Source organism: Argiope bruennichi, chromosome 10 (genome assembly GCF_947563725.1).
Source record: "Argiope bruennichi chromosome 10, qqArgBrue1.1, whole genome shotgun sequence".
Taxonomy (NCBI): Eukaryota; Metazoa; Arthropoda; class Arachnida; order Araneae; family Araneidae; genus Argiope; species Argiope bruennichi.
The window spans coordinates 107175822-107188789 of NC_079160.1; the positions used below are offsets into that span (position 1 = coordinate 107175822).

General features: G+C 34.5%; 13 non-coding genes across 13 annotated transcripts; 9 read left to right on the forward strand and 4 right to left on the reverse strand.

Moving 5' to 3' along the window:
• Nucleotides 1-751: 751 nt before the first annotated feature.
• Nucleotides 752-867, forward strand: Trnal-caa (transfer RNA leucine (anticodon CAA)). The gene is made up of 2 exons: nucleotides 752-789; nucleotides 822-867. It is a non-coding gene; the product is annotated as a tRNA-Leu (tRNA).
• A 1040-nt stretch (nucleotides 868-1907) lies between these two features.
• On the forward strand, nucleotides 1908-1978 carry Trnag-gcc (transfer RNA glycine (anticodon GCC)). Its single transcript has one exon. It is a non-coding gene; the product is annotated as a tRNA-Gly (tRNA).
• An 812-nt stretch (nucleotides 1979-2790) lies between these two features.
• Nucleotides 2791-2863, reverse strand: Trnav-aac (transfer RNA valine (anticodon AAC)). Its single transcript has one exon. It is a non-coding gene; the product is annotated as a tRNA-Val (tRNA).
• A 782-nt stretch (nucleotides 2864-3645) lies between these two features.
• On the forward strand, nucleotides 3646-3761 carry Trnal-caa (transfer RNA leucine (anticodon CAA)). Its single transcript has 2 exons — nucleotides 3646-3683; nucleotides 3716-3761. It is a non-coding gene; the product is annotated as a tRNA-Leu (tRNA).
• A 1039-nt stretch (nucleotides 3762-4800) lies between these two features.
• On the forward strand, nucleotides 4801-4871 carry Trnag-gcc (transfer RNA glycine (anticodon GCC)). Its single transcript has one exon. It is a non-coding gene; the product is annotated as a tRNA-Gly (tRNA).
• A 787-nt stretch (nucleotides 4872-5658) lies between these two features.
• Nucleotides 5659-5731, reverse strand: Trnav-aac (transfer RNA valine (anticodon AAC)). Its single transcript has one exon. It is a non-coding gene; the product is annotated as a tRNA-Val (tRNA).
• Nucleotides 5732-6511: 780 nt separating this feature from the next.
• Trnal-caa (transfer RNA leucine (anticodon CAA)) lies at nucleotides 6512-6627 on the forward strand. Its single transcript has 2 exons — nucleotides 6512-6549; nucleotides 6582-6627. It is a non-coding gene; the product is annotated as a tRNA-Leu (tRNA).
• Nucleotides 6628-7667: 1040 nt separating this feature from the next.
• On the forward strand, nucleotides 7668-7738 carry Trnag-gcc (transfer RNA glycine (anticodon GCC)). Its single transcript has one exon. It is a non-coding gene; the product is annotated as a tRNA-Gly (tRNA).
• A 787-nt stretch (nucleotides 7739-8525) lies between these two features.
• Trnav-aac (transfer RNA valine (anticodon AAC)) lies at nucleotides 8526-8598 on the reverse strand. The gene has a single exon. It is a non-coding gene; the product is annotated as a tRNA-Val (tRNA).
• A 782-nt stretch (nucleotides 8599-9380) lies between these two features.
• Nucleotides 9381-9496, forward strand: Trnal-caa (transfer RNA leucine (anticodon CAA)). The gene is made up of 2 exons: nucleotides 9381-9418; nucleotides 9451-9496. It is a non-coding gene; the product is annotated as a tRNA-Leu (tRNA).
• Nucleotides 9497-10536: 1040 nt separating this feature from the next.
• On the forward strand, nucleotides 10537-10607 carry Trnag-gcc (transfer RNA glycine (anticodon GCC)). The gene has a single exon. It is a non-coding gene; the product is annotated as a tRNA-Gly (tRNA).
• A 787-nt stretch (nucleotides 10608-11394) lies between these two features.
• Trnav-aac (transfer RNA valine (anticodon AAC)) lies at nucleotides 11395-11467 on the reverse strand. The gene has a single exon. It is a non-coding gene; the product is annotated as a tRNA-Val (tRNA).
• A 783-nt stretch (nucleotides 11468-12250) lies between these two features.
• Nucleotides 12251-12366, forward strand: Trnal-caa (transfer RNA leucine (anticodon CAA)). The gene is made up of 2 exons: nucleotides 12251-12288; nucleotides 12321-12366. It is a non-coding gene; the product is annotated as a tRNA-Leu (tRNA).
• Nucleotides 12367-12968: the final 602 nt, after the last annotated feature.

Here is a 12968-nt window from a genome sequence, read left to right on the forward strand (position 1 = left end):
GAGCAAAGCTGGTGAGTTCAAATGACCTGCTCTTTAGTAATTCCTTCTATTCTTGTAATAGTTTAACTGTCCTGCTTCAATACGCTTCCATTCAAATCTAATAACACATTTTTTTTTAAGTAATAAGTGTTTAAGCAGTCAATATGGATGAGCCAAAAGTGAAAATTGTTTCCTTTCAAGCAGACAGAAAAATTACTTTAAACCTAGTAAGAAAAGGCGAAAATCCTTCATTGAAATTCCAAATAGTAGACGTTTTTCAGAATGTCTCTGAACGTTTTTTATAATATTGTTCTCAAAGTGATAGAAATACTCTTGATTCAATAACCCATATTATGGCTATTACAAAGTTTTGCATTCGCTGAACGTGAAACTCGGACTCACAACCCCGACATTAAAGAGTCTTCCGACATAACGAGGCGGAAGACGGAAACTCCCAATCGAAAGAGAAAAATATATTGCCAATCATTTTCTTAGCCATTCATGTGAATGTTGGTGAATAATCGTCGTCATCATTACTTTACTTTTTAAAAAAAACATGACAAGTAATCGTACTTGCAATCCGATATCCCGGTGCTTTAAGTGAAAAGCAGAATACAAATTAATGGAACTCGCTACTTTGGGGAAAGCAATCAATAGTTGACGAAATGTGCTTTGCAATCTAACCTACAAAAACATTTTATCTTGACAGCTATGACTTAGTTTCCTTATCACATTCGCAGCTGATAACCGCTTTAAGCGAAAACATCGATGTGTCAGGATGGCCGAGCGGTCTAAGGCGCCAGACTCAAGAGGAATCTTGCTCTGTAGCAGAGTGCCGAGAGTTCTGGTCCACGAATGTGGGCGTGGGTTCGAATCCCACTTCTGACAGCGGTTTTTTTAATGCTGTTTTTTCTTTCGGAAATAACGGTACATTGACTCGGTGGCAGTGAGAAATTACAATTTTCATTTGCCACCGTGGAAAAGCAGTGCCAATTTCAACCCCATTCATCATCAATGGTCTATCAATAGTATTTTGAAAACAATAATAATTGTTTTTTGCTCCTGGAAACTAATTTTTCGAAACAACCACTTAGCATCATGTTTCAGTTCCTTCGGAAACATTCTATTAAAGTTTTTGAAATATTTAATAATTATTGCGATTGACAATGCAATCTATATAAATGAATCGCGACGGCTAAACTTTTGGTATTATCTAGAATTTCTGACTATAGAAGTGCAATATAGAAAATTTATTCTTCCACACAAGACCTTTAATTATATTTTACATGAGTATTTGAAAATTATCAGAATCTTATGAAAAACATCAGTTTTCTGCAATCTTAAAATTCGTTTACGATATTGTAGTTATTCCTAGAAGTCTTGAAAATTTTGGTATTATTTCCATTTAGTGTTTTCAAAATCCTTTTGGATTCTACGATAGTTTTTGTTTTTCTCCTTTTAGTTAAAGAAATAAAGTTGCGGAAGTTATATTATTATTATATGTCATATCTTCTTATAGCAATATAAAACGTTTCGTTTATATTTTAATAAAAAAGTGTTCCCTATACATTAATTGCTCGTGCATAGATTGCTTTGCGTAAAGGTGGATTTCTAACTACATTGTTGTCTATGACACTGTGCTCAAACGGTCAAAAGAAAGATTGTTGTGAGTGTGTGTGGATAGTTCCAGCTTATAAACAATCAAACTATCAAAGCGAGAGGGAATAAAGAGCTTTTAGAGACACGAAATACGACTGAGTTAGAGAATGAAATTAATAGTTTCACATAATCCTGGTGAAGGTGACTCGTGCTTATTTGACAATATCTGCAGTCGACGCATACTTCGGTCGAATTACAAAACAGAAAAAATGAGGGCATTTTAGACTTCGTCATCCACTTGCAATCGGTGAGATGGCGGCGTTTCGTGAGCATCGGTGGTTCAGTGGTAGAATGCTCGCCTGCCACGCGGGCGGCCCGCGTTCGATTCCCGGCCGATGGAAGGACTCGTTTTTCTTATCATTATTCATTTTCACATGAATTTGTTTCGTCTTGCCAAACACCCAGATATAAAGCATTGCAAAGATATGAAATGTGCTTTTTTCCAACTGTCTGAAATTAGAATAAGAATCTCCGCTTGATTTAACATACTACAAGCAAACAAAAATGGGTACAAGAAAGTATTAAGAGCAGGTTTTTACTTCCTTTTTGTATGCAATCCAGAAAATGCCGTTCGAGGGCCCATTATCTCAGTTGGCATTAGAGTCGTTCTAATAACGCGAATGTCGCGACTTCGGAACCACCGTAGAACATTGCGTGACATTATTTTTACCTTTTCGTGGATGTTTCTCTTGTCGTTATATTTTATGTGCCTTCAATTAAAAGGAAATTAATTTCAGTTTTTCTATCAGATAATATGAGGTTTATGTCAGTTTTTTTATACATCGTTCGACATTGACATTGATTTATGTCAGAGAATTTTATTTCAAATTTCGAATTGACAAAGAATGTCCATTTGAATATCTATTGTTTTCAGCTGTTTAAGACACTTAATTAGCATCGTTGCATGAATTCAATTATTTTTATTCCATCTATTGAATATTTATCATTTATAACGGAATTTTTTAAATATAAAATAGTTATTTAAAGATATTTTTCTTTCGGAAGCATAATCATTTTTTAAAAGGTTTATTCTATTTTTTTTCTTCTCCCCATTTTTAAATACAACTGTTAAGAATGTTAAAATAAAGCAACACTAACGGTAGCAATTCTCGAAAAATAAAAAGTGATATGAAAAGACAACGGAACGAAACATGTACCCACCAGGTTTCGAACCTGGGACCTTCCGCGTGTTAGGCGGATGTGATAACCACTACACCATGGGTACACATGCAACTTTTAATAAATCAGACTCAGAGCAAAGCTGGTGAGTTCAAATGACCTGCTCTTTAGTAATTCCTTCTATTCTTGTAATAGTTTAACTGTCCTGCTTCAATACGCTTCCATTCAAATCTAATAACACATTTTTTTTTTTAAGTAATAAGTGTTTAAGCAGTCAATATGGATGAGCCAAAAGTGAAAATTGTTTCCTTTCAAGCAGACAGAAAAATTACTTTAAACCTATTAAGAAAAGGCGAAAATCCTTCATTGAAATTCCAAATAGTAGACGTTTTTCAGAATGTCTCTGAACGTTTTTTATAATATTGTTCTCAAAGTGATAGAAATACTCTTGATTCAATAACCCATATTATGGCTATTACAAAGTTTTGCATTCGCTGAACGTGAAACTCGGACTCACAACCCCGACATTAAAGAGTCTTCCGACATAACGAGGCGGAAGACGGAAACTCCCAATCGAAAGAGGAAAATATATTGCCAATCATTTTCTTAGCCATTCATGTGAATGTTGGTGAATAATCGTCGTCATCATTACTTTACTTTTTAAAAAAAAACATGACAAGTAATCGTACTTGCAATCCGATATCCCGGTGCTTTAAGTGAAAAGCAGAATACAAATTAATGGAACTCGCTACTTTGGGGAAAGCAATCAATAGTTGACGAAATGTGCTTTGCAATCTAACCTACAAAAACATTTTATCTTGACAGCTATGACTTAGTTTCCTTATCACATTCGCAGCTGATAAACGCTTTAAGCGAAAACATCGATGTGTCAGGATGGCCGAGCGGTCTAAGGCGCCAGACTCAAGAGGAATCTTGCTCTGAAGCAGAGTGCCGAGAGTTCTGGTCCACGAATGTGGGCGTGGGTTCGAATCCCACTTCTGACAGCGATTTTTTTAATGCTGTTTTTTCTTTCGGAAATAACGGTACATTGACTCGGTGGCAGTGAGAAATTACAATTTTCATTTGCCACCGTGGAAAAGCAGTGCCAATTTCAACCCCATTCATCATCAATGGTCTATCAATAGTATTTTGAAAACAATAATAATTGTTTTTTGCTCCTGGAAACTAATTTTTCGAAACAACCACTTAGCATCATGTTTCAGTTCCTTCGGAAACATTCTATTAAAGTTTTTGAAATATTTAATAATTATTGCGATTGACAATGCAATCTATATAAATGAATCGCGACGGCTAAACTTTTGGTATTATCTAGAATTTCTGACTATAGAAGTGCAATATAGAAAATTTATTCTTCCACACAAGACCTTTAATTATATTTTACATGAGTATTTGAAAATTATCAGAATCTTATGAAAAACATCAGTTTTCTGCAATCTTAAAATTCGTTTACGATATTGTAGTTATTCCTAGAAGTCTTGAAAATTTGGGTATTATTTCCATTTAGTGTTTTCAAAATCCTTTTGGATTCTACGATAGTTTTTGTTTTTCTCCTTTTAGTTAAAGAAATAAAGTTGCGGAAGTTATATTATTATTATATGTCATATCTTCTTATAGCAATATAAAACGTTTCGTTTATATTTTAATAAAAAAGTGTTCCCTATACATTAATTGCTCGTGCATAAATTGCTTTGCGTAAAGGTGGATTTCTAACTACATTGTTGTCTATGACACTGTGCTCAAACGGTCAAAAGAAAGATTGTTGTGAGTGTGTGTGGATAGTTCCTGCTTATTAACAATCAAACTATCAAAGCGAGAGGGAATAAAGAGCTTTTAGAGACACGAAATACGACTGAGTTAGAGAATGAAATTAATAGTTTCACATAATCCTGGTGAAGGTGACTCGTGCTTATTTGACAATATCTGCAGTCGACGCATACTTCGGTCGAATTACAAAACAGAAAAAATGAGGGCATTTTAGACTTCGTCATCCAGTGCAATCGGTGAGATGGCGGCGTTTCGTGAGCATCGGTGGTTCAGTGGTAGAATGCTCGCCTGCCACGCGGGCGGCCCGGGTTCGATTCCCGGCCGATGCAAGGACTCGTTTTTCTTATCATTATTCATTTTCACATGAATTTGTTTCGTCTTGCCAAACACCCAGATATAAAGCATTGCAAAGATATGAAATTAGAATAAGAATCTCCGCTTGATTTAACATACTACAAGCAAACAAAAATGGGTACAAGAAAGTATTAAGAGCAGGTTTTTACTTCCTTTTTGTATGAAATCCAGAAAATGCCGTTCGAGGGCCCATTATCTCAGTTGGCATTAGAGTCGTTCTAATAACGCGAATGTCGCGAGTTCGGAACCACCGTAGAACATTGCGTGACATTATTTTTACCTTTTCGTGGATGTTTCTCTTGTCGTTATATTTTATGTGCCTTCAATTAAAAGGAAATTAATTTCAGTTTTTCTATCAGATAATATGAGGTTTATGTCAGTTTTTTTATACATCGTTCGACATTGACATTGATTCATGTCAGAGAATTTTATTTCAAATTTCGAATTGACAAAGAATGTCCATTTGAATAACTATTGTTTTCAGCTGTTTAAGACACTTAATTAGCATCGTTGCATGAATTCAATTATTTTTATTCCATCTATTGAATATTTATCATTTATAACGGAATTTTTTAAATATAAAATAGTTATTTAAAGATATTTTTCTTTCGGAAGCATAATCATTTTTTAAAAGGTTTATTCTATTTTTTTTCTTCTCCCCATTTTTAAATACAACTGTTAAGAATGTTAAAATAAAACAACACTAACGGTAGCAATTCTCGAAAAATAAAAAGTGAAATGAAAAGACAACGGAACGAAACATGTACCCACCAGGTTTCGAACCTGGGACCTTCCGCGTGTTAGGCGGATGTGATAACCACTACACCATGGGTACACATGCACCTTTTAATAAATCAGACTCAGAGCAAAGCTGGTGAGTTCAAATGACCTGCTCTTTAGTAATTCCTTCTATTCTTGTAATAGTTTAACTGTCCTGCTTCAATACGCTTCCATTCAAATCTAATAACACATTTTTTTTTAAGTAATAAGTGTTTAAGCAGTCAATATGGATGAGCCAAAAGTGAAAATTGTTTCCTTTCAAGCAGACAGAAAAATTACTTTAAACCTATTAAGAAAAGGCGAAAATCCTTCATTGAAATTCCAAATAGTAGACGTTTTTCAGAATGTCTCTGAACGTTTTTTATAATATTGTTCTCAAAGTGATAGAAATATTCTTGATTTAATAATCCATATTATGGCTATTACAAAGTTTTGCATTCGCTGAACGTGAAACTCGGACTCACAACCCCGACATTAAAGAGTCTTCCGACATAACGAGGCGGAAGACGGAAACTCCCAATCGAAAGAGGAAAATATATTGCCAATCATTTTCTTAGCCATTCATGTGAATGTTGGTGAATAATCGTCGTCATCATTACTTTACTTTTTTAAAAAAAACATGACAAGTAATCGTACTTGCAATCCGATATCCCGGTGCTTTAAGTGAAAAGCAGAATACAAATTAATGGAACTCGCTACTTTGGGGAAAGCAATCAATAGTTGACGAAATGTGCTTTGCAATCTAACCTACAAAAACATTTTATCTTGACAGCTATGACTTAGTTTCCTTATCACATTCGCAGCTGATAAACGCTTTAAGCGAAAACATCGATGTGTCAGGATGGCCGAGCGGTCTAAGGCGCCAGACTCAAGAGGAATCTTGCTCTGTAGCAGAGTGCCGAGAGTTCTGGTCCACGAATGTGGGCGTGGGTTCGAATCCCACTTCTGACAGCGATTTTTTTAATGCTGTTTTTTCTTTCGGAAATAACGGTACATTGACTCGGTGGCAGTGAGAAATTACAATTTTCATTTGCCACCGTGGAAAAGCAGTGCCAATTTCAACCCCATTCATCATCAATGGTCTATCAATAGTATTTTGAAAACAATAATAATTGTTTTTTGCTCCTGGAAACTAATTTTTCGAAACAACCACTTAGCATCATGTTTCAGTTCCTTCGGAAACATTCTATTAAAGTTTTTGAAATATTTAATAATTATTGCGATTGACAATGCAATCTATATAAATGAATCGCAACGGCTAAACTTTTGGTATTATCTAGAATTTCTGACTATAGAAGTGCAATATAGAAAATTTATTCTTCCACACAAGACCTTTAATTATATTTTACATGAGTATTTGAAAATTATCAGAATCTTATGAAAAACATCAGTTTTCTGCAATCTTAAAATTCGTTTACGATATTGTAGTTATTCCTAGAAGTCTTGAAAATTTTGGTATTATTTCCATTTAGTGTTTTCAAAATCCTTTTGGATTCTACGATAGTTTTTGTTTTTCTCCTTTTAGTTAAAGAAATAAAGTTGCGGAAGTTATATTATTATTATATGTCATATCTTCTTATAGCAATATAAAACGTTTCGTTTATATTTTAATAAAAAAGTGTTCCCTATACATTAATTGCTCGTGCATAGATTGCTTTGCGTAAAGGTGGATTTCTAACTACATTGTTGTCTATGACACTGTGCTCAAACGGTCAAAAGAAAGATTGTTGTGAGTGTGTGTGGATAGTTCCTGCTTATAAACAATCAAACTATCAAAGCGAGAGGGAATAAAGAGCTTTTAGAGACACGAAATACGACTAAGTTAGAGAATGAAATTAATAGTTTCACATAATCCTGGTGAAGGTGACTCGTGCTTATTTGACAATATCTGCAGTCGACGCATACTTCGGTCGAATTACAAAACAGAAAAAAAGAGGGCATTTTAGACTTCGTCATCCACTTGCAATCGGTGAGATGGCGGCGTTTCGTGAGCATCGGTGGTTCAGTGGTAGAATGCTCGCCTGCCACGCGGGCGGCCCGGGTTCGATTCCCGGCCGATGCAAGGACTCGTTTTTCTTATCATTATTCATTTTCACATGAATTTGTTTCGTCTTGCCAAACACCCAGATATAAAGCATTGCAAAGATATGAAATTAGAATAAGAATCTTCGCTTGATTTAACATACTACAAGCAAACAAAAATGGGTACAAGAAAGTATTAAGAGCAGGTTTTTACTTCCTTTTTGTATGAAATCCAGAAAATGCCGTTCGAGGGCCCATTATCTCAGTTGGCATTAGAGTCGTTCTAATAACGCGAATGTCGCGAGTTCGGAACCACCGTAGAACATTGCGTGACATTATTTTTACCTTTTCGTGGATGTTTCTCTTGTCGTTATATTTTATGTGCCTTCAATTAAAAGGAAATTAATTTCAGTTTTTCTATCAGATAATATGAGGTTTATGTCAGTTTTTTTATACATCGTTCGACATTGACATTGATTCATGTCAGAGAATTTTATTTCAAATTTCGAATTGACAAAGAATGCCCATTTGAATAACTATTGTTTTCAGTTGTTTAAGACACTTAATTAGCATCGTTGCATGAATTCAATTATTTTTATTCCATCTATTGAATATTTATCATTTATAACGGAATTTTTTAAATATAAAATAGTTATTTAAAGATATTTTTCTTTCGGAAGCATAATCATTTTTTAAAAGGTTTATTCTATTTTTTTTCTTCTCCCCATTTTTAAATACAACTGTTAAGAATGTTAAAATAAAACAACACTAACGGTAGCAATTCTCGAAAAATAAAAAGTGAAATGAAAAGACAACGGAACGAAACATGTACCCACCAGGTTTCGAACCTGGGACCTTCCGCGTGTTAGGCGGATGTGATAACCACTACACCATGGGTACACATGCACCTTTTAATAAATCAGACTCAGAGCAAAGCTGGTGAGTTCAAATGACCTGCTCTATAGTAATTCCTTCTATTCTTGTAATAGTTTAACTGTCCTGCTTCAATACGCTTCCATTCAAATCTAATAACACATTTTTTTTTTTAAGTAATAAGTGTTTAAGCAGTCAATATGGATGAGCCAAAAGTGAAAATTGTTTCCTTTCAAGCAGACAGAAAAATTACTTTAAACCTATTAAGAAAAGGCGAAAATCCTTCATTGAAATTCCAAATAGTAGACGTTTTTCAGAATGTCTCTGAACGTTTTTTATAATATTGTTCTCAAAGTGATAGAAATACTCTTGATTCAATAACCCATATTATGGCTATTACAAAGTTTTGCATTCGCTGAACGTGAAACTCGGACTCACAACCCCGACATTAAAGAGTCTTCCGACATAACGAGGCGGAAGACGGAAACTCCCAATCGAAAGAGGAAAATATATTGCCAATCATTTTCTTAGCCATTCATGTGAATGTTGGTGAATAATCGTCGTCATCATTACTTTACTTTTTTTAAAAAAACATGACAAGTAATCGTACTTGCAATCCGATATCCCGGTGCTTTAAGTGAAAAGCAGAATACAAATTAATGGAACTCGCTACTTTGGGGAAAGCAATCAATAGTTGACGAAATGTGCTTTGCAATCTAACCTACAAAAACATTTTATCTTGACAGCTATGACTTAGTTTCCTTATCACATTCGCAGCTGATAAACGCTTTAAGCGAAAACATCGATGTGTCAGGATGGCCGAGCGGTCTAAGGCGCCAGACTCAAGAGGAATCTTGCTCTGTAGCAGAGTGCCGAGAGTTCTGGTCCACGAATGTGGGCGTGGGTTCGAATCCCACTTCTGACAGCGATTTTTTTAATGCTGTTTTTTCTTTCGGAAATAACGGTACATTGACTCGGTGGCAGTGAGAAATTACAATTTTCATTTGCCACCGTGGAAAAGCAGTGCCAATTTCAACCCCATTCATCATCAATGGTCTATCAATAGTATTTTGAAAACAATAATAATTGTTTTTTGCTCCTGGAAACTAATTTTTCGAAACAACCACTTAGCATCATGTTTCAGTTCCTTCGGAAACATTCTATTAAAGTTTTTGAAATATTTAATAATTATTGCGATTGACAATGCAATCTATATAAATGAATCGCAACGGCTAAACTTTTGGTATTATCTAGAATTTCTGACTATAGAAGTGCAATATAGAAAATTTATTCTTCCACACAAGACCTTTAATTATATTTTACATGAGTATTTGAAAATTATCAGAATCTTATGAAAAACATCAGTTTTCTGCAATCTTAAAATTCGTTTACGATATTGTAGTTATTCCTAGAAGTCTTGAAAATTTTGGTATTATTTCCATTTAGTGTTTTCAAAATCCTTTTGGATTCTACGATAGTTTTTGTTTTTCTCCTTTTAGTTAAAGAAATAAAGTTGCGGAAGTTATACTATTATTATATGTCATATCTTCTTATAGCAATATAAAACGTTTCGTTTATATTTTAATAAAAAAGTGTTCCCTATACATTGATTGCTCGTGCATAGATTGCTTTGCGTAAAGGTGGATTTCTAACTACATTGTTGTCTATGACACTGTGCTCAAACGGTCAAAAGAAAGATTGTTGTGAGTGTGTGTGGATAGTTCCTGCTTATAAACAATCAAACTATCAAAGCGAGAGGGAATAAAGAGCTTTTAGAGACACGAAATACGACTAAGTTAGAGAATGAAATTAATAGTTTCACATAATCCTGGTGAAGGTGACTCGTGCTTATTTGACAATATCTGCAGTCGACGCATACTTCGGTCGAATTACAAAACAGAAAAAATGAGGGCATTTTAGACTTCGTCATCCACTTGCAATCGGTGAGATGGCGGCGTTTCGTGAGCATCGGTGGTTCAGTGGTAGAATGCTCGCCTGCCACGCGGGCGGCCCGGGTTCGATTCCCGGCCGATGCAAGGACTCGTTTTTCTTATCATTATTCATTTTCACATGAATTTGTTTCGTCTTGCCAAACACCCAGATATAAAGCATTGCAAAGATATGAAATTAGAATAAGAATCTCCGCTTGATTTAACATACTACAAGCAAACAAAAATGGGTACAAGAAAGTATTAAGAGCAGGTTTTTACTTCCTTTTTGTATGAAATCCAGAAAATGCCGTTCGAGGGCCCATTATCTCAGTTGGCATTAGAGTCGTTCTAATAATGCGAATGTCGCGACTTCGGAACCACCGTAGAACATTGCGTGACATTATTTTTACCTTTTCGTGGATGTTTCTCTTGTCGTTATATTTTATGTGCCTTCAATTAAAAGGAAATTAATTTCAGTTTTTCTATCAGATAATATGAGGTTTATGTCAGTTTTTTTATACATCGTTCGACATTGACATTGATTCATGTCAGAGAATTTTATTTCAAATTTCGAATTGACAAAGAATGCCCATTTGAATAACTATTGTTTTCAGCTGTTTAAGACACTTAATTAGCATCGTTGCATGAATTCAATTATTTTTATTCCATCTATTGAATATTTATCATTTATAACGGAATTTTTTAAATATAAAATAGTTATTTAAAGATATTTTTCTTTCGGAAGCATAATCATTTTTTAAAAGGTTTATTCTATTTTTTTTCTTCTCCCCATTTTTAAATACAACTGTTAAGAATGTTAAAATAAAACAACACTAACGGTAGCAATTCTCGAAAAATAAAAAGTGAAATGAAAAGACAACGGAACGAAACATGTACCCACCAGGTTTCGAACCTGGGACCTTCCGCGTGTTAGGCGGATGTGATAACCACTACACCATGGGTACACATGCACCTTTTAATAAATCAGACTCAGAGCAAAGCTGGTGAGTTCAAATGACCTGCTCTATAGTAACTCCTTCTATTCTTGTAATAGTTTAACTGTCCTGCTTCAATACGCTTCCATTCAAATCTAATAACACATTTTTTTTTTTTAAGTAATAAGTGTTTAAGCAGTCAATATGGATGAGCCAAAAGTGAAAATTGTTTCCTTTCAAGCAGACAGAAAAATTACTTTAAACCTATTAAGAAAAGGCGAAAATCCTTCATTGAAATTCCAAATAGTAGACGTTTTTCAGAATGTCTCTGAACGTTTTTTATAATATTGTTCTCAAAGTGATAGAAATACTCTTGATTCAATAACCCATATTATGGCTATTACAAAGTTTTGCATTCGCTGAACGTGAAACTCGGACTCACAACCCCGACATTAAAGAGTCTTCCGACATAACGAGGCGGAAGACGGAAACTCCCAATCGAAAGAGGAAAATATATTGCCAATCATTTTCTTAGCCATTCATGTGAATGTTGGTGAATAATCGTCGTCATCATTACTTTACTTTTTTAAAAAAAACATGACAAGAAATCGTACTTGCAATCCGATATCCCGGTGCTTTAAGTGAAAAGCAGAATACAAATTAATGGAACTCGCTACTTTGGGGAAAGCAATCAATAGTTGACGAAATGTGCTTTGCAATCTAACCTACAAAAACATTTTATCTTGACAGCTATGACTTAGTTTCCTTATCACATTCGCAGCTGATAAACGCTTTAAGCGAAAACATCGATGTGTCAGGATGGCCGAGCGGTCTAAGGCGCCAGACTCAAGAGGAATCTTGCTCTGTAGCAGAGTGCCGAGAGCTCTGGTCCACGAATGTCGGCGTGGGTTCGAATCCCACTTCTGACAGCGATTTTTTTAATGCTGTTTTTTCTTTCGGAAATAACGGTACATTGACTCGGTGGCAGTGAGAAATTACAATTTTCATTTGCCACCGTGGAAAAGCAGTGCCAATTTCAACCCCATTCATCATCAATGGTCTATCAATAGTATTTTGAAAACAATAATAATTGTTTTTTGCTCCTGGAAACTAATTTTTCGAAACAACCACTTAGCATCATGTTTCAGTTCCTTCGGAAACATTCTATTAAAGTTTTTGAAATATTTAATAATTATTGCGATTGACAATGCAATCTATATAAATGAATCGCAACGGCTAAACTTTTGGTATTATCTTGAATTTCTGACTATAGAAGTGCAATATAGAAAATTTATTCTTCCACACAAGACCTTTAATTATATTTTACATGAGTATTTGAAAATTATCAGAATCTTATGAAAAACATCAGTTTTCTGCAATCTTAAAATTCGTTTACGATATTGTAGTTATTCCTAGAAGTCTTGAAAATTTTGGTATTATTTCCATTTAGTGTTTTCAAAATCCTTTTGGATTCTACGATAGTTTTTGTTTTTCTCCTTTTAGTTAAAGAAATAAAGTTGCGGAAGTTATA